The sequence below is a fragment of the Myotis lucifugus genome, unplaced genomic scaffold, assembly GCF_000147115.1.
Source record: "Myotis lucifugus unplaced genomic scaffold, Myoluc2.0 scaffold_132, whole genome shotgun sequence".
Lineage (NCBI taxonomy): Eukaryota > Metazoa > Chordata > Mammalia > Chiroptera > Vespertilionidae > Myotis > Myotis lucifugus.
Window position 1 is genome coordinate 1,709,254 of NW_005871180.1, and position 27,384 is coordinate 1,736,637.

Consider the following 27,384-nt stretch of genomic DNA (forward strand, 5'->3'; position numbering starts at 1 on the left):
GCTCGCAACTTAAAGCAAAAAATCGGCCGAGAGACGGCTCGTATCTCAAAAAACTCGTTAGTCGAGACACTCGTAAGTCAAGGCCCCACTGTATTCCCAAAGGCTTCACAGCGCTTCTGATGGATGTCTATGCAGTTCTCGACAGGCAAGACGCCACTGTGGAAGATGGCCATGAGATCATCCAGATTGTAGTGAGAACTGAAAGCCAGTGCCTCCCAGATGGAGTTTTCCCAAGACTCTCCATCTCCCAAGAGACAGAACACCCATAGCTAGCATTGTCAAAGTATCTGCCATTATATACCATGCTGCACGCAGTCCCCAATCCTGGTCCTTACCATCCAAATTGCCACATCAACAAACGGGAGTAGCCAGCAAAGGATGCATTGACCGTTTTTCAGGTTCTCTCGGTCTTCCTGTCTCTATTTCATGATGTGGCAGGACAGCACGGACATGATCTGAGCAGCACTGCTGCACGATGTGGGTGACCGGAACTCGAGGCCACTTGGTCCTGATGGAGTTGGATGCGCAGGCCAGGTCCCGAAACACCTGCACAGCATATGCATAGGGTTTGTCTTCCTCGGCCATGGCTATGCTCACCTCAGTGTGGGTCATCACTGCTACCCCGTCAGAGTCTGAAGAGAAAATGCGAATCTTTTTGAAGCACAGATCCCTTTAATACCATGGAATCTGCTGAGTGATATGGCAGGGCTGCTTGCACTGGTGCCTAGACCTGCTGCAGAGCCAGACTTTTATAAACTCTGTCACCTGGTAAAAGGATTGAAACAATATCCTGAATACACTTGATAGAGGTCTTTCAGGCTCCATTCTCATTGGCACCAGCCTCCCTTCAGTCAATGGGTTCCAGATCTGAGAATTGACTTGGGTCTGGAAAGTAGGCCAGTTACTGTGACTTGTATTGTGGCAGCTGCCCTTAGCTTCCTGACCATCCATTCTAGATTTTTTTATTTTATAAATTGATACCTTTATTGACTGCCTATCTATTTTGCCTCTAGAAACATGGAGTTCTTAATCTTTCTATGGATTGGGTCCCTGGATGCCACGTCAATTTTGCAACTCATTGCAATAATTGCACACACTTTGCTTCTGACAGTTATGTTCTGTCACTGGCATCTATGTGTCTGGATCCTGTCATCCCTATTAAGGAACCCAGTTCTGTAACAGTGTCTCCTCCAGTCAACCCTGGAATACAGAAGACCACACCACTGAAATTCTCAGTGATCATTACCCTCCTGACAATGCATTCCTTATCACTTTAGTAAATGGTGGGTTCTCTGGACACAGTGAGCTGGTGGGTTTTCCATCCCTATAATACTGAAGTGCATACCCACCCCTATGAGCTATTTGATATCTTTTTCCAGTCAACTGTGGCAGTTGTGGCATTTCCACTTCACTTAGTGTGGGCTGTTGATTTCTTCAAGCTTCCAAGAGTCATCTTCATACCTGAGGTCCTTACTAGGGTGATAAAATCTTTTTTGTTTGTTTGTTTGTTTGTTTGATTTTATTATTCCTCACCTGAGGATATTTTTCCTTCCATTGATTTTCTTTCTTTTTTTTTTTAGAGCAAGTGGAAGGGAGGGGGAGAGAGAGAAACATCATGTGAGAGAGACACACAGATTGATTGCCTCCCACATGCACCCTTAACAGGGCCAGGGATCATCCCTTGACCGGAATCCAACCTGGGACCCTTCAGCCTGCAGGCCAGCTTTCTATTCACTGAGCCAAACCCACCAGGGCCTAGGGCAGGGGTGGGCAAACTTTTTGACTCGAGGGCCACAATGGGTTCTTAAACTGGACCGGAGGGCCGGAACAAAAGCATGGATGGAGTGTTTGTGTGAACTAATATAAATTCAAAGTAAACATCATTACATAAAAGGGTACGGTCTTTTTTTTTTTTTAGTTTTATTCATTTCAAACGGGCCGGATCTGGCCCATGGGCCGTAGTTTGCCCATGGCTGGCCTAGGGTGATAAATCTTTATCCTGGAAGAGTGTTACCATTATCAATAACTCTCCCCAATCCAAATTTAGTCAATCTACTTTGTGATGGTACTCCTATGTTTGAGTTGAATTTTTCCCATTTATGTGCAAAAAAAAAAATTGTAATAAAATGCCAATTCTTTTTTATAGAGATGAACTTTGACTCCTTGATTTTTTAAAATTGTTTCATGTAACAATAGCATTATCTGGAATTCTCTTCCAAACCCCATTTATAAAAGTTGGAAGAAGAGTAGCAAATACTCTCTATTGAGCACTTATGTGCACAGTTGTGATTTCACAAGGGCGCCAACACATCTAAGGGGGTGTGGTTCACATTGTAGACATCATTATTTGCATATTTATTAAGAAAATTTTCCAGCAGATGGCAGTAAAGTGTCTTGCTCAAACAAAAATAGAATATTACAACTTCTACCAAATGGAAGTAGTGTCTTAAGGACTGTATACCTTTATCTATGTACATAAAGATTTCACATAGACTAGTGGTGGCACTGCTTACTACGTGTCAGGGCCTATGCTCACTCACCCTTGCTTAATCCTCAGGATCCAATGAAATGGGTGCTATTAATAACTAGCCAAAAGCCACTGAGTCAGGTTGTAGTAATTTTGAGATTCCAATGTCTCTAACTCTAGAGTCTGTCCTCTTGCACTAAGCGATGATATTTCAGAAAACTAGGGCCTGGGGATTTAAGGAGACTTGTTGCCTGTTCTACTGTGTGTAGTCCTGGATGCCATTAAGGAGTAAAGAGCAGGACACATATCACTCATCCCAGAAAAAGGTCATACTTGAATTAGCAAAGAAAAAAATGGGAGAATGATGACATTCTCTTTGGCGTTATAATTACATTTGTATGATTTAAACTATATATGCTACAGAAATTTAAAAAACAGAGAAGCCAATATAGATTATAATAGTTCTTAAAGAATTGAAATTTTTATATCAAAAATACATTAGTATAATTAGTAATGCATAATGTTTATTCAAATATTTTAATAAGACTGCATTACCACAAATTCTATATGCAAGTGAAAAGCTTTTTAAAATGTATATCTATATCAAATCATCTTGCAAATGATAGATTATTTGTATAATATTCTTAATCTAATGCTGTAAAACTGATAAGCCATAAATAGCACTCAGTTTAAAATCTCTATAGCAAATACTAGTCAATCATTAATAAAAGCAAGCCATTTATTCATATTTTATATAAATTCCTATTTTATCATTGAGGAGACCTTAAACCCACTAAAAAAAAAAGTGAAAACTCCATCTTCTGTGAAACAAACTGCTATAACTTTTGCTTTTTATTTTAAAATAACAGGTATAGCATGAATACACTTTCCTAAAAAATTCTCTATCTGAGCAAAGTCTCAAAGAAGAACTTGAGATTATATTAACTTGTTAATGACAATTATTTTCTAGGTTGTAAGATTTGAAGTGCTGATTTTGCTTTTTTATTTATACTTTCATATATCCTAATTTTTTAAAAAAGTACTGATTTTTATAAACAATAAAACTCATCATTCTTTAAAGCAATTATCAGTGAATATGGTCTAACTTTATGGCCTACCAAGACCTCTTAAAAACAAAAGTATTTATATTATTAGAAAAATAAATTTATAAAAAAATCAAATTTTGAAAGTCCAAAGTCCCTTAAACAACTGGTAAATGCAATAGTTATAGTTAAGACTGTCATTTGATCTGTTTAATCTCTGAAACAGAATAGCTTCAAATCAATATTTTCTAAACAGTGAATTTTGTAGCCACATAAGTCAGAGTATACACAAGCCACAAAATTTGCTAGCACCTAGCTTAATCAAAGGGCTGGCAATTTGAAAATACAACACATAAATCCTTCATTCTTTCAAGGTCAGTTTCTAAACTTGACATCTTAGGTTGAAGATAGCTTCACCCAGGAATTTAAGGTCAGGGTTTATGAACTTAAGGAAAGGGCTGACAATTTGAAAACATAACAGACAAATCCTTCATTCTTTCAAGGTTAGTTTTTAAACTTGATATCTTGGATGGGAGATGGCCTCACCCAGGAATTTAAGGTCAGGGTTTATGTTAAGCAGAACCTCAAATCAAGTTTAGAAACAAGCAAATCTTTAATCCTTTTGTTAAGCAGGTAGTGTGAGAGGGAAAGGTTAGCAAAACAGGTCAACCTCCTGTAAATATAAGGTTGTCATTTGTTTTTTACACTAAATGAAATATGCCTGATTTGTGCTCAGAGTCTTGTGCATATTTTACTCCGTGTCCAGGCAAATGTGTTTATATTAGAAAACTCCATGAGGGCAGGAAATGTAGCTTTTCTTTATCGTAAATCATCTGGTATAAACTCCGCTTATCTAAGAGTATGGGGCCTTGTCTGCCAATTGCTTGATCTTTGCTCCAAATATGTAATCTGTCTTTGACTGTCATTGCCTATATTGGCTTACACAGAATGGGACAGTTTACAAAATTGTTATATGCACCATTGCAGATTATTTTCACTCTCATCTTATTAGTAAGCTGAGCAAGTATTATCACCCTTACTACTTAACAAATATGACTAGAACCCAGATTTTCAACATCTCTTTCAGGCACCACTGATAGGCATTTATTTCCATAACAGGAGAACTTAATGAATAATGGTCAACCAATAATAAGATTCAACCAATTCTGTTCCTGAAGTCCTAAATATAAATTGTTCAGCTAAATGAGGTATCCTAATAATAGCTGAATTTTAAATAAACTTCAGGGGGAGGAGGAACAGTGGGGATAAGGATTGGTCTGCCCAGAGAATAGGAATTGTTAAAATTCAAATTGAGTTAAAATATCAAAGAATGTCATCAATGAGAGACACTATTTTGCTCTAGCACAAATAAAAAAGAAAAAGTCTCATAATAGAGTGTTATGTGCTTTAAGTGTTTTTTGTTAGGAAGCATTTCATAGTATAAATTTTCCAAATTGCATATGATTGAATTGTAGCACCCATCCATACACTATTAAATATTTATTACTTTCATAGTTTAATTCTCTTTGATAAGTATGAAATGATGTGTGAAATGAAAACCTTCAAGTACAACATACAATGGCAAGAAATACATAATAGCAAATTCACTAATCCCATAACATTAGAGGAGGTTTTATAGTATATAGACCAGTTTATTCATTACCAATGTGGTTATCTAAGAAAAAAAATTTCTTAACGTAAAAAAGATGAAAACTACCTTTATTTTCTCAGATTCTTTTTGTTGTTTTTGTTAATCCTCACCCGAGGATATTTTTCCATTGACTTTTAGGGAGAGTGGAAGAGAGAGAAAAAGACAAAAACATCGATGTGAGAGAAACACACCACTTGGTTGCCTCCTGCAAGTGCATGGACCAGAGCCCAGGTCGGGGGAAAAGCCTGCAACCAAGGTACGTGCCCTTGACTGGAATCAAACCCAGGATCCTTTGGTCTGCAGGCCAACGCTCTATCCACTGAGCCAAACCAGCTAGGGCTATTTTCTCAGTTTCTTAAAAGGCTCATAAGACAAGCAGGCAGATAGGAAAGAGGAACAAAAGCTATAAAATTGGGGATAAAAATTAAAATTTTCTATGCAATAAGTCAAAGAAATTATTGCAAGGAAACAAAATAGGTGTAAAGAGATATTAAAAAGTCAAACTGCAAGCAATCCTTGGCTGACATAAGAAAAAAGAAATGGACAATCTTGGATATAATGATGTTTAAAAGATGCAAAAAGCTATGCACTGTGAAGAAATGATGACAGAGATGGAGCTAGAAAATACCAAAAAGAAATGGGTAGGTTCCTTTTGAGAAGGAATAAAAAGAGCCTGAGAAGAAAACCTGAAAGCCAGCCAGATTGTAAATACTGTGGCCTAGGTGCTCCCAGGTTATCATCCACTCCTTTCCAGTCTTCTAGGGGAGATCACTGTAAAGACTGTCCCTTTAGATAAACACACACACACACACACATGCCAACTAACCAAGATTCCTAAATCTCATCACATATTCCCTGAGGTGAGAAGCACACTCGACAGGGAAAATGAAAGGGACAATTCTAATGCTGTTTTTACTGAAATTTTTATTGAAACCCCCTGTCATCCCATTTTAGCTCCCTAAGTAAAGAAGATGCATGAAAAGTCTAATCCTGATGGTGTTCTTTCCAAATTTTGTCTTAAATCTCTGAAAACATTACTTTTTGAACTTGGGAAAGTGAAGCTAGGACAAAGGAATACTGATTACCCATTTTGCATGCCTGCTTTCTTGTTTATTCATGAGCAGAGATAGACTAAGAAACCTTTCCATGAAAATGGAAAGCATGTCTGCAGTAGCATAATGCTTAATGTTGACCTTCTATCCTCTCCAGCCGGGAAAGATAAGAAACAGTTTAGGGCCGAAACTGGTTTGGCTCAGTGGATAGAGCATCAGCCTATGGACTGAAGGGTCCCAGGTTCGATTCAGGTCAAGGGCATGTACCTGGGTTGCGGGCACATCCCCAGTAGGAGGTGTGCAGGAGGCAGCTGATCGATGTTTCTCTCTCATCGATGTTTCTGACGATCTCTCTCCCTTCCTCTCTGTAAAAAATCAATAAAATATATATATTTTTAAAAAGAAACAGTTTAGGTAGCGTAAGAAAAGAGCTTAGAAAACTTGGGATGAAAAGGAGTTTCCTAAGTTCTTAAGGTTATCTATGACAGGTTATTCACAGAGTCTATGTGGTCGCTTAATGCATTTATTTCACCAACATTAGAATCTCTGTACTTCTGTCATCAGTTTCCTCTTTCAACAATTTCCCTTCTATAACCTGCTGTGAAATTTGCAAGGCCAGTTTTCCTTGCCTATGCCTATGACCTGAGAGGATGGAGCTGTGCTGAGGTCCTCAGAGAACATTGTCTGTGGACAAAAACATGCTTCTTCGGCTCAGGGTGCATGGCCATGAGCAACCACAGGACCGGCAGGACGTTGCTGCCCGGAGCAATCCATTCCACCTGAGCAGTGCAGGGCGAGCGGGCCATGTACTTATCTGCCCCACCTGCCCTGCGCGCTGCCCCTCCCCAGATGAGGTATCGGTGAGGAGGAAAGGATGCCAGTCACACGGGTGAAGCCCAAGTCCAGGGCGGCAGTGACGTTCGGGGACCTGGCCATCTACTTCTCCCAGGAGGAGTGGGAGAGGCTGAGCTCACACAGAGAGGTCTGTACAAGGATGTCATGTAGGAAAACTACCAGACCCTGGTCTTTCTCGGACTGTCCTGTCGGAAGCCAAATGTGATCGCCTTGTTGGAGAAAGGGAAAGCACCCTGGATGGAGAGATTTGTGAGAAGACACCGTGGCCGGGGAGGCTGCAAGGACAACAGACGTGTTCAGGTGGGCATGGAGGCAGGTCCCTCAGCAGAAAATGTCTGAAGAGCAATGTACTCTAAAGCTGAAAGAAGGCCGCCTCAGCAATGGAATGTATCTGAAGAGCAACTATTGGCACAATGTAGCTCTGCAGCCGAAAGAAGACTGCGTTATCCATAGAAAATGTCTGAAGAGCAACGTGCCTCTGAAGTTGAAAAAAGGTGGCGTCAGGGACAGAATGTATCTAAAGGGGAACTGTTGGCACAATGTACCTCATTAAAAATGAGGCTACACGTGCAATTGTTTCTCAAAAAAAATGAGCAGGTTCAAAAATTAAATGAAGAAATTTTGGATATACTCGATGGAGATTTTCACTCATATTTGAGTGATGATTCCATTGATTCAACAGATGATGCTAAAAAGGAAAATTTTCCCATTGAATTTCTTAACAGTATTACTCCTTCGGGAATACCGTGTCATAAGTTAAAATTGAAAGTGGGTGCAATCATCATGCTACTGAGAAATCTTAATAGTAAATAGGTTTTTGTAATGGTCCTCGATTTATTATCAAAAGATTGTGACCTAAAATAATTGAAGCAGAAGTATTAACAGGATCTGCAGAAGGAGAGGTTGGTCTGATTCCAATAATTGGTTTGTCCCCGTCTGACACTGGCCTCCCATTTAAATTAATTTGACGACAGTTTCCCGTGATGCCAGCATTTGCAATGACTATTAATAAATCACAAGGACAAACTCTAGACAGACTAGGAATATTCCTTCCTGAACCCATTTTCGCACATGGTCAGTTATATGTTGCTTTCTCTCGAGTTCAAAGAGCGTGTGACGTTAAAGTTCTAAATACTTCAGCACAAGGGAAATTAGTCAAGCACTCTGAAAGTGTTTTCACTCTTAATGTGGTGGTATACAGGGAAATATGAGAATAAGTTTAATCAATTTATCAGTTATTGTTTGTATCAGTGTTATTTTTCTATCATGTTTTTGTTGTTTTTAGATCATGTTTTTGTTTTCATATGTTATTGTTTTTATATCATGTCTTGTTATATCATGTTATTGTTTATTAATAAATTTATATATTATTTTCAAAAAAATACATTGTGGGATACTTTATATACCATGGAAAGAATTTACATACATATAAAAATATGTCAAAATTTGCAGGCATTCTTGAATATAATAAATAACTAAAAAATCTAAATCATAATTTTAAAAGTTCTAAAACACTTAAAATAAAAAAGCCTCCTAAGGAGTTTTCTCCAGATAAAACCTTATGTTCAAGACTTGCTTTGTCCTTTGTTAGTTATCTTTATCCTCAGATGCTTGACTTAAAAATTCATAATTGAGAGTATACTAATTTCTTCCACAATTTGTTAAGTTACAGTAGATGAAATAGAGCTATATTTTCTCAATAGTGTGCTTTTATAGGTAGCCATAGTTAAACAGATACATACAAACAAACATAAAATGCTACCTTAAAGAATGCGTTTTCTTTAAAGGCCTCCTACTCTGGAAAAAATTGTCCTTCAACAGTAGATCTCTTCAAAGTATTCATACACTGAGGAAATTCACAACTGCTTCTCTCTCTGAATTAGTCACAACTTTTTTAAAAAAAATATATTTCTTTATTGATTTCAGAGAGGAAGGGAGAAGGAGAGAGAGATGGAAACATCAATGATGAGAGGGAATCATTGATCGGCTGCCTCCTGGATGCCCCCTACTGGGGATCAAGCCCGCAACCCAGGCATGTGCTCTTGGCCAGAATCGAACCCGGGACCCCTCAGTCCGCAGGATGACGCTCTATCCACTGAGCCAAGTCAGCTAGGGCAGTCACAACATTCAAAGTAGGCTTCACCTTCCTAGGCCTTGGTATGTCAGATGCAAGATAGGTATTTTTAATGTAAATAGCAAGAAATAGATTAAAAAATAAAACCCAAACTTTAAAAATTTTGCTGCTATATGGTAGCTGCTACCCCCATAGTCTTTACAAAAAAATCAAAATGAACCTCCAAAAAAGAACAGAAAATTCCTTTTCTCTGCCCGTCAACCACTGCTATCCCCATATATGGCCTTTAAAAATATAAGTGAATTAATTTTACCCTAGACCCATGCAGAATTTGGGTTATTATACAGTTACTATCTCCGAAACATGCAGAATGGAAGACTATATGCATGCCTCTCTCCCCAAATTAGATGATTCCTAAAAGCATCTTCACCTCCCTTGTTCAGGCAGAGATCCAGAAGACAAAAGAGTTTCAAAAATATCTCTGGCTGTGGTGTGGACAAGGAATAGAACTTAAATATTCTAACATCTAGTCCTGGGTCTCTTCTCTCTCACCAACTATCTTTATCAGAAATTGTTTGTTTGTTTGTTTGTTTACTAGAGGCCGGATGCACAAAATTCATGCAAAGGGCTCAGCCCTTGCAGCCGCAGTGGCTTGCCTCAGCCCTCACAGCCCTGGCTTCGTCCAGAAGGTCATACGGAAGGACGTCCAGAAGGTCATTTGGCTGTCCGGTCTAATTAGCATATTATGCTTTTATTACTATAGATTTATTTATTTTTAGAGAGAGACAGGAAGGGGAGAGAGAAAGAAAGAGGAACATCTATTGTTCCATTTATTTATGCATTCATTGGTTGATTCTTGTATGTGCCAGGGATTGACCTTGAAACCTTGGCATATCAGGATGATGCTCTAACCAACTGAGCTACTTGGCAAAGGCCTTTTAGAAATTTTTAAAAATTACTAAAATTGAAAGACAATATGAAGTAAATATTTAAGCTAATAAGAGCAGAGAGAATATAACCATTGATAATCTGTTTTATAAAGTATAATTCTAAAATAGTCACCAAGTGATTGTTGAAAATTATATGTTTGCAAAAATAAACCATTTTAAGATTATATTTGTTTCTTTTCAGAGACAAATTTTTCAAAGATTTCTATAAAACACCCTTTTTTATAACCTAATGCTTTAAAAAATATATATCAAAAATTTGAAAAATTTAGCTAACCAAAGTTTTTCATGATAATTAGCCAATTTTAAAACTAAAATCCCAGATCACAGAATGTTAGAACTTAAAAATTTACAATGGTATTTTGACAAAGCACCATATTAGTTCTAACATTAGAATTTATTTCCCCTCATATTCTGTAAAATAATCCTAGAAAGGAGTAGAAAGATGACTTCTATTTGAGAAAGTTATTTACAATTGGTTAATTTTAATAGGTCATTCTACTTGGGGACCCTTTTTGAAAAGTTTGCCTTTTTTCTTCATTTTTCTATCCTTTTGTTTTTGCTAGAAAATTGTATTTAAAGTTATTTTAAAGTTACATAAAATAGCATTCTTCCTAAAGGGATGTGTAAAATGTGTAAACATTAACTTTATTTTCTTGAGAAAAGATTTTCATATTTTCTTTATTTTGTGGTTTAGTATATCATTATATTTATAAATTATATATAGTGGATATATATTTTATGATATACTATTTCTTTGGTACATTTCATATGTATTAATATTTTCAAAGCTAACTTATTAGGACTCTTTTGATCAAGGAATTCTCATAAATCTTCCAAAAGTGATTAAACATATCTTTGGAAAGAATCTACTTTCAGAATATATGTAAACAGAAAACAAATTTCAATCTTAAAGAAAATTATCTTTGTGTTTTTAAGATAAATGTTACCATATGTATTAAAAACTACTGATATTTAATAGAAGGAATAGTTTATATAAGTTAAACATAAGTTTTTAAATTGGAATTTATATTCTCTAGTCTTAATTAGAGAAAGTAAGAAATAAGTGCAGAATTAGAAAAATACAGCCTTTAATTTTACATGTGTTGTGGGCATTTTTCACATATTTATTTTGGATTTAGTGGTATGGTCCTCTTTTAGGCTTACAATGTCTGAGGCTTAAGTTTAATGCTCTTCAAATCAACCTCATTTTAAAGAATTAATCTTGAAAGTAACTTCCTGCTCCATTACTATAAAGCACCTGCATATCATAGACATTATTTATTTTATTTTTTCAAATATAGATGGTAACTTTCTTTTTGACACTCAACATATCTCTTTTTTATTTGTAATACTCCCATTAATATAAGTGTAAGCTTAGTAATATATGCAGGGAACTATGAAAATAAGAATCTGCAGGCTCTTTCTAAATCAGGTTCACATTAAAGATTAGTTTAATTTGAACTCTGTGTTTGGGTGTTTTTTAGTAAAGCATGTATTACATTAGTACAGAAATGTCTCAAATGCCATTCCAGTTTAACTTGGAAATGTGTGTGTCAATCAGAACATTATTTAACTTGAGGGGGAAAGGGATCAAGAGCAGAGGTTAAGGTATATAGTGGTCTCATGTAATATTTCAAAGTCCACATTTTGTCAGAGTGGACATAAAATCTAGATCTGAAAGCAGAAAAACTCCTGTATAATTTTGCACTTTTCTAAGTCTATTTTCCCATCTTACCATTTCCTCTGGGCAGCAGTTGTTCGTGCTGGTGATGTATTCTTGTAGAAGAGATCCAGGTTCTGTTTTTGTCTCTTGAGCCTTTTTATTTAAGTCCACCACTTGTTACAAACAGTCACAGAGCTTTGAAAAGTGAAATATTAAAATGTCAGCTTTGCTTTTTCAAGTTGGATTGCTACTGATGAAAAGCAATAAAATATTTGAGGAAATGTAAGAGAGAATGTATGTCCACTATACCTGTAACATAATAAGCCTAAATTTGTTGATCATCAGAAGATTGTCATTTTAGAAACGTGTTAAGTTTTTATGTTGTGTAGATGGAATAAGGGAATGAACATGAGAAAAGGCAATGGAGATCCATTCATAGACATAAAACACCCTTTGCTGACACCCTTCAACATCTTTCCACTACCTACAAAATTAAAGGAACACTTCTTTAAAAAGGCCTAGAAGGCGTTCTGTGGCCCAGCCGCTAAATACCTCTCCAGCTTCCTTTCCCACCAATCTCTATCCCAGATTTTGTTCAATAACTTCAAAGGGTACATGCCAGGCCATTTCTTGCCTTTAACCATGCTGTTTCCTCTGCTGGAATGCCTTTCCATGCACCTCCCCCCAATTTGCATGGGTAACTCTTGCTTATCCTTTAAGATTCAGCTCAGGTGTTACCTCCTTTAAAAAACTTTCTCTGGGACACCCCTACTCTCTTATTCCAGGATGAGTTAGGTACCTTTCTTCTCACATAGCATTCTGTTAAACCCCATGCACTTACCACATAATATTTTAATTATCTGTCTATATGCCTGTCACATATAAATGTCATGAAGGCAGAAACTACTTTTATTCATTCATTTATTTCTCCGGTGCCTGCTGCATAATAGATGCTCAATTAATGTTCAACAAATAAATGAACATACTAAAGAGTAAGCAGAAAAATGAAATTGAGTAGATGCTAAAGAGATAGAGGAAAAATCAGACAAGTAAGGAATCAACAAATCCAAGAGAAGATTTTAAGAAGCAACCAATGAGAACTAAAGCAAGTCACTGGATTTGACAATGGATGCTTGCGTGTGGAGAGGAAAGAGCTAGTGCTGATGAAGAAATTAATTATTCATGACAACAGCTGACCAGACAAGAAAGGTCCTGGAAAGGGGGTTCTCAATGTGGGGACTCCCACTCTCTTCCTTGGTCCTCACAATTATTCCCTCTACAGAAACACCCTTTCTTTCCCATCATACTCTTTCTTCAAACCCAGCTATTTTCACTTGTACTTCCTCCACTGAAGCCTTCCCAGAATACCTCAGACTGCATTCACGTATTCCTTCCTTTTAAAAATGTTTATTATGAAGTCTTGCACACTGAAGTATTTTTTAAATGTTTCTTCTGGTCTCCCCAGCTAGGTTTTAAAGTTCCTTGAAGAAGAATGTTGTCTTATTCTTTTTTGTCTCTCTTTCAAACCTTTACAGGTACATGTAGGCACTTAACAAATACATAAAAGTACAAAAGTACCAGGCTAATAGAATGTTAATACACATCACCTGGAAAATAAAAGATTGCACTAATTTTAAAAAATGTAATACAGATATATCAGTTTTAAATCTTATTTTGGTCTGAAGAGTTTTCATGCCTCTTATGTCTGTCCCCAGCCACATTAAATTACTATCTTTTTACCTCCTGCCTTGCTTTCCCATCTTTTTCTAGTGCTCTGGTATCCTTAGATTAAGAAAACACAAAATTCTGCCTGAAGCAAATATTCCCAAAAACATATTTATAGCAGTACATATTATAAGGTACTCTATTTATCTTGGCTATCTAACCTTCCACAAATCTTACTGATTTGTTTTTATTTTCTTTAGTGTCTGATTTTTTAACTCTTAATTTGGGTAAGTGTTCATTTTTACAGCAAATTCAATAAAACTACAAGGTTAAACTATAACACGAAACTTTCAAAAATAATGTCATTTTCCAGAGTTGACGACTCTGTCTATAGATGATCCCTGCCCCCTTCGATAGTTAGTTCCTTACTTAGAACTGGAGGTGAGAGAGAGTTTAATTATTTTCTTTGTATGTTCTTTTGAAGGAGGAAGACAGAACATAGGTGTTTGATACATAGAATTGTTTCCTATGTATCAGCTCCCTATTTAGGGCAACTTGAGTTTGACTCTGGTTTTTCTATGAACTACAATGGCATCTACAGTTCTATATTCATTCATTTTTCTGTCATTTCAAAAAAACTGACTGTCCACACTGATCAAAGCTGTTGTAGCCCTGGCCAGTGTTGCTCAATGGTTAGAGTGTTGGCCTGGGCACCGAAGGGTCATGGGTTCAATACCTGGTCAAGGGCATGTACTTAGGTTGCAGGTTCAATCCCTGGCCCCAGTTGGGATGTGTGTACAGGAAATGACCAATTGATGTGTCTCTCTCACATTGATGTTTCTCTCTCCCCCTTCCCTTCCTTCATTCCACTCTCCCTAAAAAAATTCAATGGAAAAAACATCTTTGGGAGAGAGACAAAATGGCGGTGGAATAGATGGTCATGTCCCGAGCCTTTTCCTGGAGCAGATAGAAAGAGCAACTAAATAGAATAACATCCACCCTGAATTGGCAAAGCAGACACAGCTAGTGAGACAATTCGCAGCCAGGAAGGGCAGAGGATGCCAGGAGAATGGTAAAATCAGGGATCTGGGCTTGAGAGAAATGTGAGACCTCTGAGCCCAGAGGGTCAGAGGGAAACCGCATGTTACCGAGGCTGTGTCCCTTGGGACAGGCATAGTGTCTGACTGTGGAAAGAAGGTCTGCAGGACTGCTGGCGGCAGGGGGTTCTAGATCTGGGTCCACAGCCAAGAGAGACTGAGCCCAGAGGGGGCAGCCTGGACGGCTGCCCAGGCCGCACCGTGCCAGGAGGAGAGGGGCTCACACTGGAGCAGCTCTTTCCCCTCTTTTTGGTCTTTGCTTTTGTTCAATGAACCTAGTTCATAGGACCTTTCAAATACAGACACTCACCCGGGGCTGAGGTGCATATGGAGGTGCGGACTTGTAGAGTCTGGGGAGAGGCCGGGAGAGGAGAAGGTTGGGAAGAGGTGGCCGCAAGTCTGGTACTGAGTCATACCTAATGTGCCAGACCTAGGAAGCCATTTTCTCCTGAAGAGATAGCCCCTCCCTGCAATCTCCAGGCAACCAATATAGCCACACACAGACTACACCTCGAGTGATACAAAGGATACAAAACAAAAAATCTGAATAGTCCCTCAGAGCCCACAGGGACTTGCCTAAAGAGAGGCCTTCAGTCCCAGCAACAGGAAATTGAGAAGCAGCAGACAGTACAGAAGAGTGGGATCTTAAACCAGCCCTCATTTTTATTTTTATTTTATTATTATTTTGTTATCTCTTTTTTTCTTTTTTCTATATTTTCCTTTTTTCATTTGTTTCTTTATTTTCTATTTCTTTTTGCATTATTTTTTCATCATTCTAATTTTTTAATTTTATCCTACTTTTTAAAATTATTTATTTTTTATTATTTTTTCTTCTCTTTCTTCTTATTCACTCATCCTCTTTCTGCTTCCTCTATACTGAACGTAGGTCCTCCTCATATTCATCCAATTCCTTAACCTTACTTTCTGTACATAAGATTCTGCCCCCACCCTCTTTACTGGGTATTTGGTGTTTGTATGTTTTGGTTTATCTGTTTGTTCTCTGGTGTTTTCTCCCCATATATATATTTTTAGCTTTTACTTCCTTTTTCTTCTTTTCCTTTTCTCTCATACTATTTTTTCTCTCTTTGATATCATTTGTGCTCTCTTTTCTTTCTCCTAATTCTCTTTTCTCTGGTGGTCACTTATATTGGGGTTATTGGCATCATGAGTACATTCGTGTTTTGTTCCCTTTGTGTCATGTCTTGTCGAGGTGAATTTTATCCTGTTTGGCAAATGTGGTAGAGAGCGAGCCACATAACCTGACACCCAGAGAGGAAACTCCATCCATGAATGGGTCAATAACACTCCAGACCCAACTACAGAGGCAGGAAGAATGCGGCAGTGAGGGAGAGAGCATGAGTGAATGAGGGAGCAAAAGAGGAGTGTGTGGACATGTGGGGTGTGAGTGTGTGTGTGTGTGAGTGAGGCACAGTTAGATCCCTCAGGACCTTCAAAGGCAGACTGACCAGGCTCGCCTAACCAGGCAGCCTCTGCTACTGTTGCAAATAGTACCGGGGTGGCCGGCTCTTCCACAGAAGCTTCACCTTTTTGAAGGGGAGAGCTGCTATTACTGGGAGCCCAGTCTCGCCTCCACCCAGGGTGCTCTCAGATAACACCCAGGACTTTACAACCACCCCTGCCAGAGACTTGCTGCCTCGGCTGTGGTCTCACAGTCACCGAGACTCTGGCCACCCTGGGCATGGGCTCCTGTGAGTTCCAAAAATGCGCTCCTCATTGGCTGGCCCAATGCTTTAGCCCAGGGCACCATGACCACATGAGCAGCCCGCCCCCATCTGAGGAGCAGCAGCCCTGCAAGCAGCCCGCCCCAGTCCAAAGAGCAGCAGCCTCACCCAGCCTGCCCCCATCCGAGGAGCAGCAGCCCTGCGAGCAGCCCGCCCCAGTCTGAGGAGCAGCAGCTTCATGTGGCCCGCCCACATCTGAGGAGCAGCAGCGCACCCCTGCCCGAGGAGCAGCAGCTGCATGAGCAGCCCGCCCCATCCAAGGAGCAGCAGCCGCATGCAGCCCGTACCTGTCCAAGGAGCAGCAGTCCTGTGAGCAGCCCGCCCCCACTGGAGGAGCCTGCCCCTGTCCGAGGAGCAGCAGCCTCACGCACAGCCCACTCCCGTCGGAGAAGAGGCAGCCCCACACGACCCGCCCCTGCCCAAGGAGCAGCTGCCCCATGAGCAGCCTGCCCTTGTCCAAAGAGGAGCAGCCACATGAGCAGCCTGCCCCCATCTGAGGAGCAGCAGCCCCATGAGCAGCCTGCCCCAGTGCAAGGAGTGGAAGCCCTGCACAGCCTGCCCCCATCCAAGGAGAGGAAGCCTCACGTGGCCTGCCCCCATCCAAGGAGCAGCAGCCCTGCTAGTAGCCTGCACCAGTCCAAGGAGTGGCAGACCCGCACAGCCCGCCCCCGTCTGACAAGCAGCCCGCCCACATCCAAGGCACAGCAGCCATGCACAGCCTGCCCTCATCCAAAGAGCAGTAGCCTCATGAGCAGCTCGTCCCTGTCAGAGGAGCAGCAACTGCGTGAGCAGCCTGCCCCTGCCAGCCAGAGGAGCCAACATTGTTGCAAGCAGTACCCACCAGAGGAGCCACCACTAACTGAGGAGCAGCTGCTGCCTGAGGAGCTGCTGCTGTCCAAGGAGCAGCCCCTGCATGACTCAACACCTAGATCTTTCAGTGAGAGCAAAAATAGGGAGACAAAGAAACACTCAAAGGAAATAAAATTAGAATTACCAGAAAGGCAGCTAAGTGAAATGGAGGCATGCACTATGTCAGAAGAATTCAGAATAAGGGTCATACAGTTCACAAACCAGATGGATAAAAAAAAAATCAACAACTTATGTAAGAATCAAAAAGAAATAAAAAGTGATATAGCTGCAATAAAAAAAAAAACATGGAAAGTTTCAACAGTAGGCTAGGAGAAGCAGAGGACCGAATTAGCGAATTATAAGACAGGGAAACAAAACACACCCAAACGGAACTGCAATTGGAGAAAAATATTAAGACAGGAGGAGAGCCTCAGGGAGCTTTGGGATAACATGAAATGAAGCAACATACAAATAATAGGGGTGCCAGAATGACAGGAAGAGGAATAAGTGTTAGAAAACCTATTTGAATAAATAATGTCAGAAAACTTCCCTGATGTGGGAAAGAAAAAAATTACACAAGCACAGAGAGTCCCAGACAAGATGAACCTGAAAAGACCCACACCAAGACACATCATAATTATGATGGCAAACGTTCAGGACAAAGAGAGAATCTTAAAGGCTTCAAGAGAGAGACAGAAAGTTACATACAAAGGATCTCCCATTAGATTATCAAATGATTTCTCAACAGAAACACATCAGGCCAGACAGGAATGGAAGGAAATTTACAAAGTGATGCAAAGCAAGGGACTGAATCCAAGAATACTCTATCCAGCAAGGCTATCATTCAAAATTGAAGGGGAAATAAGGAGCTTCACAGACAAAAAAAGGCTAAGGGTGTTTATCACTACCAAGCCAGCAATTCAAGAAATGCTAAAGGGACTGGTGTAAAAAGAAAAAAGAAAAGGGGAAGAAGGAACACAGGCACAAAAAATAAAAATGGCTACAAACAAGTACCTATCATAATAACTTTAAATGTAAACAGACTAAATGCTCCAATCAAAAGACATCAAGTGGCTAAATGAATAAAAAAACATGACCCATATATATATATTCTGTCTACAAGAGACTCACCTCAGAACAAGGGACTCACACAGACTGACAGTGAAGGGATTAAAAAATATCTTTCAGGCAAACGGAAATGAAAAAAGAAAACAAAAACTGGGGTAGCAATACTTATATCTGACAAAATATACCTCAAAGTGAAGGCTATCACAAGAGATAAGAAAGGCCACTTCATAATACTAAAGGGATCGATACAACAAGAGGATATAACCCTGGTAAACATATATGCACCCAATGCAGGAGCACCCAAATACATAAAAATAACTCCTGGAAGATATCAAGGGAGAGATTGACAATACAATCATAGTAGGGGACATTAATACCCTACCAACATCATTGGATAAATCCTCTAGACAAAAATCAGCAAAGAAACAGCAATCCTAAATGACTCACTAGATCAGATGGACTTAATTGACATCTTCAGAACATTTCAGCGCAAAGCCATGGAATATACATTCTTCTCAAGTGCACATGAGACATTTTCAAAGATAGATCACATATTGGGTCACAGGCAAAGTCTCTCCAAATTCAAGAAGCTTGAAATCATATCAAGCATCTTCTCAGACCACAATGGCATAATATTAGAAATAAACTACAATAAAAACAATTTAAAAATTCAAACACTTGGAAGCTGAATAGCATGCTATTAAACAATGATTGGGTTACCAAAGAGATCAAAGAAGAAATTTAAAACATCCTGGAAATGAATGACAATAAAAACACAACAATCCCGCGTGGCCGCGCAGGCCAGGGTGGTCCCTGCGGCAGTTCCTCCTGGCGCGGACTATGTGCGCCTCACCTTCCAGGCAGATTGGGGACGCGGGGAGCGGCAACTTTCTTTCTGATCAGGCAGACAAATCAGCATAGAGTCCAAGGATGAATGTTCATCGTGGCAGTGAGAGTGACAGGTTATTGCTGCAGGAGGCCAGCTGCCTAATGGATGAAACCTCGGCTGCAGCCGAAGAAAAAGAAACTAGTAGCCTGACTTCTTCTGGTCTTCAAAATCTTGCTTATCCACTCACTCCCAGGAATGATGATGTTTCATTGGACTATGCCTCTCAGTCAGCAAGTCTCCAATTCCCTCACATAATGCCACTTCCTGAAGACAGCAAAAGCTCTTGCTTCCCAAGTGGGAATAAACGGAGCTATGAACCTTTTATTGCTCCATAACGATTTGGAAACAGCACTATGGGCTTTGGCAGTAACGTTCATTCCCATGCGCCAGAGAAAGTGACACTTCTTGTAGACGGCACACGTTTTGTAGTGAATCCACAAATTTTCACTGCTCACCCGGATACCATGTTGGGAAGGATGTTTGGACCAGGAAGAGAGTACAACTTCACACGGCCCAACGAGAAGGGGGAGTATGAGATTGCCGAAGAAATCAGTGCAACTGTCTTTCGAATGGTGCTGGATTATTACAAAACTGGTATCATAAAGTGTCCTGATGGCATCTCTATCCCAGACCTTAGAGATACCTGTGATTATCTCTGCATTAACTTTGACTCAACACTATCCGATGTCAAGATCTGAGTGCTCTATTGCATGAACTGTCTAATGACGGTGCTCACAGCAGTTTGATCACTACCTCAAAGAACTGATCCTGCCCATCATGGTGGGCTGTGCCAAGAAAGGGGAGCGAGAGTGCCACATCGTTGTGCTGACCGATGAGGATTCTGCGGACTGGGATGAAGACCACCCCCCACCCATGGGAGAGGAATATTTCCAAATTCTTTATAGTTTCAAGCTCTACAGATTCTTCAAGTATATTGAGAATTGGGATGTTGCTAAAACAGTGTTAAAGGAACAGGTCCAGGAAAACATTCACATTGGAATTGAAGGTTACCCTACCTGTAAAGAAAAAATTAAGAGAAGACCTGGTGGCCGATCTGAAGTCATCTATAATTATGTGCAGCGCCCTTTTATCCAGATGTCATGGGAAAAGGAAGAAGGAAAGAGTCGCCATGTGGACTTCCAATGTGTTCGGAGCAAATCCCTCACTAATCTGGTAGCTGCTGGAGAAGATGTCTTGGAGGACCAGGGGATATGGATGCATCACCCTCCCCAAGTGGATGAACTTGACCGACTAAATGCCCCACTTTCTCAGGTGGCTTCTAATGACTTTCAGGATTAGGACCAGCTATGGGTCCAGCATTGTGAAGCGTTTGTCTGGGCTGCCAAAAGCCAGTTCTCCCCATCCTTTCCCTTTCTCCCATAATTAACATGCGTCCTTTCAGTATATCTGCACCTCCACCGGGGATGAGAAAGCACTCACTGGTAATGAAGCTCCCGGGTTTGCAGCAGCCCTGGTAACTTGAAATTTTAGGTCTGGTTCTGTTCACTGAGCCTTTGCATAACTGCAAAGCAGAAAAGGAAGTCAAGACTCCTGTTGCCTCATTTGGCAAAGCAGTTCAGATCCTTTATGCTGTGTCTTGGCTTTTGTGTGTTTTGTTTTATACCAGGCACATCACTTAGCAGAGAAGGGACCAAACTTAAAGGAGACAGTCTCTATCTTCTGCAAATAGCACTAATGGCATACTCATTAGAGGTTGATGAAGATGCCATTCCAAGTGGCATCTGTGCCCAGATTGCATTAGGGAAGAATGAGGCTCGTATTCAAAATGTCTAAAAGGAAATTCTTAGGCACTAAAATTCAGTTTTGTTTTTTCATTAAATGCAAGAACAATCCAAAACCACATGGATTCTGTCATAGGAAGGAAAGTGACATCATAGTGTTGATGGAACCTTAGTATCATGGTGTTTAGATTAGTCATTTAGAAGGAAACTCAAGTAGAAGAACCTCTCCAGATGGGGCCACTCTAATTGTCCTGGCTTGGAATTGGTGAGAAGCCATAGGTCTTCATCCAGGAGCAGCATGTTGCTGTGGATGTGGATGGCGACCTTAGATATGACTTAAAGGCTCCAGATGTGAGCAGACATTTCTCACAAGGGCTCAGTTTTTCAGTAGGAAGACTTGTAAGAGCTCCAGTGAGGGGAGGTTTGGGGGAAAGCTTGATGGGGAAGCATTACCTGCTCAGGATTTGTCCCAATACAGGATTCTTCTTTGTGTATTTTGCCCTGACCAGTTTGGCTCAGTGGATAGAGCGTCGGTCTGCAGACTCAAGGGTCCCAGGTTCGATTCCGATCAAGGGTATGTACCTTGGTTGCGGGCACATCCCCAGTAGGGAGTGTGCAGGAAGCAGCTGAATTGATGTTTCTCTCTCATCGATGTTTCTAACTCTCTATCCCTCTCCTTCTCCCTTCCTCTCTGTAAAAAAAAAAATAATAATAATATCAATAAAATAGATTTAAAAAATAAATAAAATAAACTTAACTAAGGAGGTAAAAGACCTGTACTCAGAAAACTACAGGACACTGAAAAAAGAGATAAAGACATAAGCAGATGTAAGAACATACCATGTTCATGGACTGTAGAATCAACATCATTAAAATGTCCATACTACCCAAAGCAATCTATAGATTCAATGCACTCCCCATTAAAATATCAACAGCATATTTCACAGACCTAGAACAAACTCCAAAAATTCATCTGAAATAAAAAGAGACCCCGAATAGCTGCAGCAACCCTGAGAAAGAAGAACAAAGTAGGTGGGATCTCAATACCAGATATCAAGCTGTATTACAAAGCCACTGTTCTCAAAATTGCCTGGTACTGGCACAAGAACAGACATATAGACCAATGGGTAAGAACAGAGAACCCAGAAATTGACCCAAGCCATTATGCTCAATTAATATTTGACAAAGGAGGCAAGAACATACAATGGAGTCAAGACACTCTTCAATAAATGGTGTTGGGAAATTTGGACAGATACATGCAAAAAAATGAAACTAGACCACCAACTTACATCATACACAAAAATAAAATCAAAATGGATAAAGGACTTAAACATAAGACGGGAAACTATAAAAATACTAGAGGAATCCATAGGCAGCAAAATCTCAGACATATGCCGAAGCAACTTCTTCACTGATACCACTCCTAGGGCAATGTAAACTAAAGAGAAAATAAACAAATGAGACTACATCAAAATAAAAAGCTTCTGCACAGCAAAAGAAACCAACAAAACAACAAGAAAGCCCACTGCATGGGAGAACATATTTGCCAATGTTATCACTGATAAGGGTTTAATCTCCAACATTTACAGGGAACTCATACAACTTAACAAAAGAAAGATAAACAACCCAAATCAAAAAAATGGGCAACGGAACTAAGTAGATACTTTTCGAAAGAAGACAGAAGGAAGGCCAAGAGACATATGAAAACACGCTCAAAGTCACTAATCATCCGAGAAATGCAAATCAAAACAACAATGAGGTACCACCTCACACCTGTCAGATGGCTATCATCAACAAATCAACAAATGACAAGTGCTGGTGAGGATGCTGAGAAAAAGGAACCCTCATTTACTGTTAATGGGAATGCAGACTGGTGCAGCCACTGTGGAGAACAGTATGGAGTTTCCTCAAAAAACTAAAAATGGAACTCCCATTTGACCCAGTGATCCCACTTCTAGGAATATATCCCAAGAAACTAAAAACACCAATCAGAAAGGATATATGCACCCCTATGTTCATAGCGGCACAATTCACCATAGCTAAGATTTAGAAACAGCCTAAGTGCCCACTAACAGCCTAAGTGGATTAAAAAACCATGGTACATCTACATGATGGAATATTATGCTGCTGTAAAAAAGAAGGAATTCTTACTATTTGCAACAGCATGGGTGGAACTGGAGAGCATTATGCTAAGTGAAATAAGCCAGTCAGAGAAAGATAAATATCACATGATCTCACTCATTTATGGAATATAATGAACAACCTAAACTGATGAACAAAAACAGATCCAGAGACAGAGAAACATCGATCAGACTGTCAAACCTCAAAGGGAATGTAGGGGAGAGTGGGGGTAAGGGGGAGAGATCAACCAAAGGACTTGTATACATGCATATAAGCATAACCAATGGACACAGACACCAGGAGGGTGAGGGCATGAGTGTGTGTTGGGGGGGGGGGGGCTATGGGGAGATAAGGACACATATGTAATACCTTAATCAATAAAAAAAAATCTTTGGGTGAGGATTAACAACAACAACAAAAGAAAGTTGTAGGGACTAGCTAGGGTTAAGCCTCAGACTCACCTGTGGCAGGGCCACAAACAAGTCCCAGCTTGGAGGGCAGAGCCCTCTTAGCATAATTAAGCTTAACCTTTTAGCCCTCCCTAGTTCCTTCCTAGGTAGCTAATGGGCTGTAGGAGTTGCAGCAAGTGCTGCCCAAACAAGTGAAACTCACAAGAACATTGTAAACATGTTGACCACTACCCTTGTTTTGCTTTGTGTGTTCTGACTATAAAATAAAGCTTCGGCTTGCAGGCTGGGGCACTGTCTCTCCATCAGAGAAGCAGCGTTCCACCAAGCCCCAGCTGTATTCTCTTGTCTGTCTTCTTTAATCCTTCACTGCCCCTCCTCAGACTCACCGAACCCTTGGCTGTGCTGGCACAGCACAGAAAGTTGTAAATACCACAGTAAGTGACTAGCAACACTATATTTTGCCTCCTAACAACACACATAAGAATAATAATTAGACCTGGCAGGTGTGGCTCAGTTGGTTGGGCATCCTCCATGCACTGAAAGGTTGCTGATTACATTTCTGGTCTGGGCAGGCTGGATCCCCGGTAGGAGGCATGCAAGAGATAGCCATCGATGTTTCTCTCTCTTTCTCTCTCTCCATCTCTCCCTCTCCCTTCCTCTTTCTTAAAAAAAAAGAAAGAAAGAAAGAAAGAAAGAAAGAAAATTGTCAATAAAAACCCTGGATACCATTTCAAATGATTTTTAAAAAATGAGAATAATGCCCTGACTGGTTTGGCTCAGTGGATAGAGCGTCAGCCTGCAGACTCAAGGGTCCCAGGTTCGATTCCGATCAAGGGTATGTACCTTGGTTGCGGGCACATCCCCAGTAGGGAGTGTGCAGGAAGCAGCTGAATTGATGTTTCTCTCTCATCGATGTTTCTAACTCTCTATCCCTCTCCTTCTCCCTTCCTCTCTGTAAAAAAATCAATAAAATATATTTTAAAAAATGAGAATAATAAAAATTATTCATTATTGCTTTGCTTAATGGATGATTTTTAATAAAAACTGTTTAAAATAATATAAAAAAACGTTTCTTATTCAAAAGTTAATTTTGTCCTGAAAGCATTCTGGCCCAAGGAGTTATAATGAAAGGGGAACATAGGAATAAATTTTGTGACCTTGGGTTAGGCAAAGTGTTCTTAGGTATGGTTCTAACTGCAATAGCAACCAAAGAAAAAATATATAAATTAAAATTTTTTAAAAATGTAAAAGTGTTTTTGCTTCCCTTGCCCTAGGAGATGTATCAGCAAACATACTGCTACATGAGATGTCTAAGATTTTGCTGCCTATGGTTTCTTCTAGGATTTTTATGGTTTCACGACTTACATTTAAGTCTTTTATCCATTTTGAGATTATTCTTTTTTTATTATTAAATCTTTATTGTTCAGATTATTACATTTGTTCCTCTTTTTCCCCCCCATAACTCCCCTCCACCCAGTTCCCACCCCACCCTCCGCCCTCACTCCCCACCCACTGTCCTCTTTCATAGGTGCGCGATTTTTGTCCAGTCTCTTCCCGCATCCCCCACACCCCTTTCCCCCCAAGAATAGTCAGTCCATTCCCTTTCTATGCCCCTGATTCTATTATAATCACCAGTTCATTCTGTTCATCAGATTATTTATTCACTTGATTTTTAGATTCACTTCTTGATAGATGTGTATTTGTTGTTCATAATTTGTATCTTTACCTTTTTCTTCTTCTTCCTCTTCTTAAAGGATACCTTTCAGCATTTCATATAATACTGGTTTGGTGGTGATGAACTCCTTTAGCTTTTCCTTATCTGTGAAGCTCTTTATCTGACCTTCAATTCTGAATGATAGCTTTGCTGGATAAAGTAATCTTGGTTGTAGGTTCTTGGCATTCATCATTTTGAATATTTCTTGCCACTCCCTTCTGGCCTGCAAAGTTTCTGTTGAGAAATCAGCTGACAGTCGTATGGGTACTCCCTTGTAGGTAACTGACTTTCTTTCTCTTGCTGCTTTTAAGAGTCTCTCTTTGTCTTTTGCTCTTGGCATTTTAATTATGATGTGTCTTGGTGTGGTCCTCTTTGGATTCCTTTTGTTTGGGGTTCTCTGCGCTTCCTGGACTTGTAAGTCTATTTCTTTCACCAGGTAGGGGAAGTTTTCTGTCATTATTTCTTCAAATAGGTTTTCAATATCTTGCTCTCTCTCTTCTTCTGACACCCCTATAATTCGGATGTTGGTATGCTTGAAGCTGTCCCAGAGGCTCCTTACACTGTCTTCGTATTTTTGGATTCTTTTTTCATTTTGCTTTTCTGGTTGGATGTTTTTTGCTTCTTCGTATTTCAAATCTTTGACTTGATTCTTACGATCCTCTGGTCTGCTGTTGGGAGTCTGTATAATATTCTTTATTTCAGTCAGTGTATGCTTAATTTCTAGTTGGTCCTTTATCACAACATCTCGATTTCTTGAGGATCTCACTACATTTATTGGCGGTTTCTAAAAAATTCTTGAAAAACCTTAAAAGTGTGGTTTTGAACTCTATATCCAGCAGTTTGCTTTCCTCCATTTCTGTCATTTGTGTCCTGTTTCTTTGTCTCCGCATATTTTATGCTTCCTTGTGTTGATAAAGTGGTTTTCTGTGCTAAGTGTCCTCTGGGGCCCAGTGGTTCAGCCTCCCCAATTACCTGAGGAGGACACTCTTGGTGCTCCCCCTTGTGGTCTTTGTGCACAGTCTTGTTGTAGTTAAGCCTTGATTGTTGTAGGTAGCACTGGGAGGGATTTGCCTCCAGGCCAATTGGCTGTGAGAATCCAAGATTATTCTTGTGTATGGTGTAAGTTGATGATCTAGTGTCATTTTTTTTTTTTTTGCACATACCTGTTCAATTTTCCCAACACCTTTTATTGAAGAGACTGTCTTTACTCCATTGTATGCTCTTGCCTCCTTTGTCAAATACTAATTGAGCATAATGGCTTGGGTCAATTTTCAGGGTCTCTGTTCTGTTCCATTGATCTATATGCCTGTTCTTGTGCCAGTACCAGGCTGTTTTGATCACAGTGGCTTTGTAGTATAATTTGATATCTGGTATTGTGATCCCTCCTACTTTGTTCTTCTTTCTCAAGATTGCTGCTGCTATTCGGGGTCTTTTTGGTTCCATATAAATTTTTGAAGTATTTGTTCTAGATCTGTGAAATATTCCATTGGTATTTTAATAGGGATTGCATTGAATCTATAGATTGCTTTGGGTAGTATGAACATTTTAATGATGTTAATTGTACCAATCCATTAACACAATATATTCTTCCACTTGTTTATATCTCCTATCTCTTTTTACAACATCTTGAGGTTTTCTGAGTATAGGTCTTTTACCTTCTTGGTTAAGTTTATTCCTAAGTACCTTAATTTTTGTTGCAATGGTAAATGGAATTGTTTGTTTAGTTCCTCTGTCTGAGAGTTCATTTTTGTGTATAAAGGAAAACAAAAGAGAAAATAAACAAATGGGACTCCATAAAAATAAAAAGCTTCTGCACAGCAAAAGTAACCATCAGAAAATAAAAAGGGAGCCCACTGTATAGGAGAAAATATTTGCCAATGATACATCTGATAAGTGGTTACTTTCCAATGTATATAAGGAACTCATACAACTTAACAAAAGAAAACAATCCAATTTAAAAAAATGGGCAGAGGAACTAACTAGACACCTCTCCAAAGTAGACATACATATGAAAAAATGTTCAAAGTTACTAATCATCAGAGAGATGCATTTGAAACGAGAATGAGGTATCACTTCAAAATTGTCAGAATGGCTATGATCATCAAATCAACAGATGACAAGTGCTGGTGAGGATGTGGAGAAAAGGGAACCCTTGTACATTGCTGGTGGGAATGCAGACTGGTACAATCACTATGGAAAACAGAATGGAGTTTCCTCAAAAAATTAAAAATGGAACTTCTATTTGACCCAGTGATTCCACTTCTAGGAATATATCCTAAGAAACCTGAACACCAATCAGAAAGAATAAATGCACTCCTATGTTCATAGCAGT

The 27,384-nt window shown here is 39.6% G+C and overlaps 1 protein-coding gene and 2 pseudogenes across 1 annotated transcript in view; 1 reads left to right on the plus strand and 2 right to left on the minus strand.

Moving 5' to 3' along the window:
• The window catches only part of SPAG6 (sperm associated antigen 6), a 105,049-nt gene that overhangs the window by 26,768 nt on the left and 50,897 nt on the right, over positions 1-27,384 (minus strand).
• The window catches only part of LOC102427445, a 33,960-nt pseudogene that overhangs the window by 1,996 nt on the left and 4,580 nt on the right, over positions 1-27,384 (minus strand).
• LOC102417936 lies at positions 19,094-20,364 on the plus strand (annotated as a pseudogene).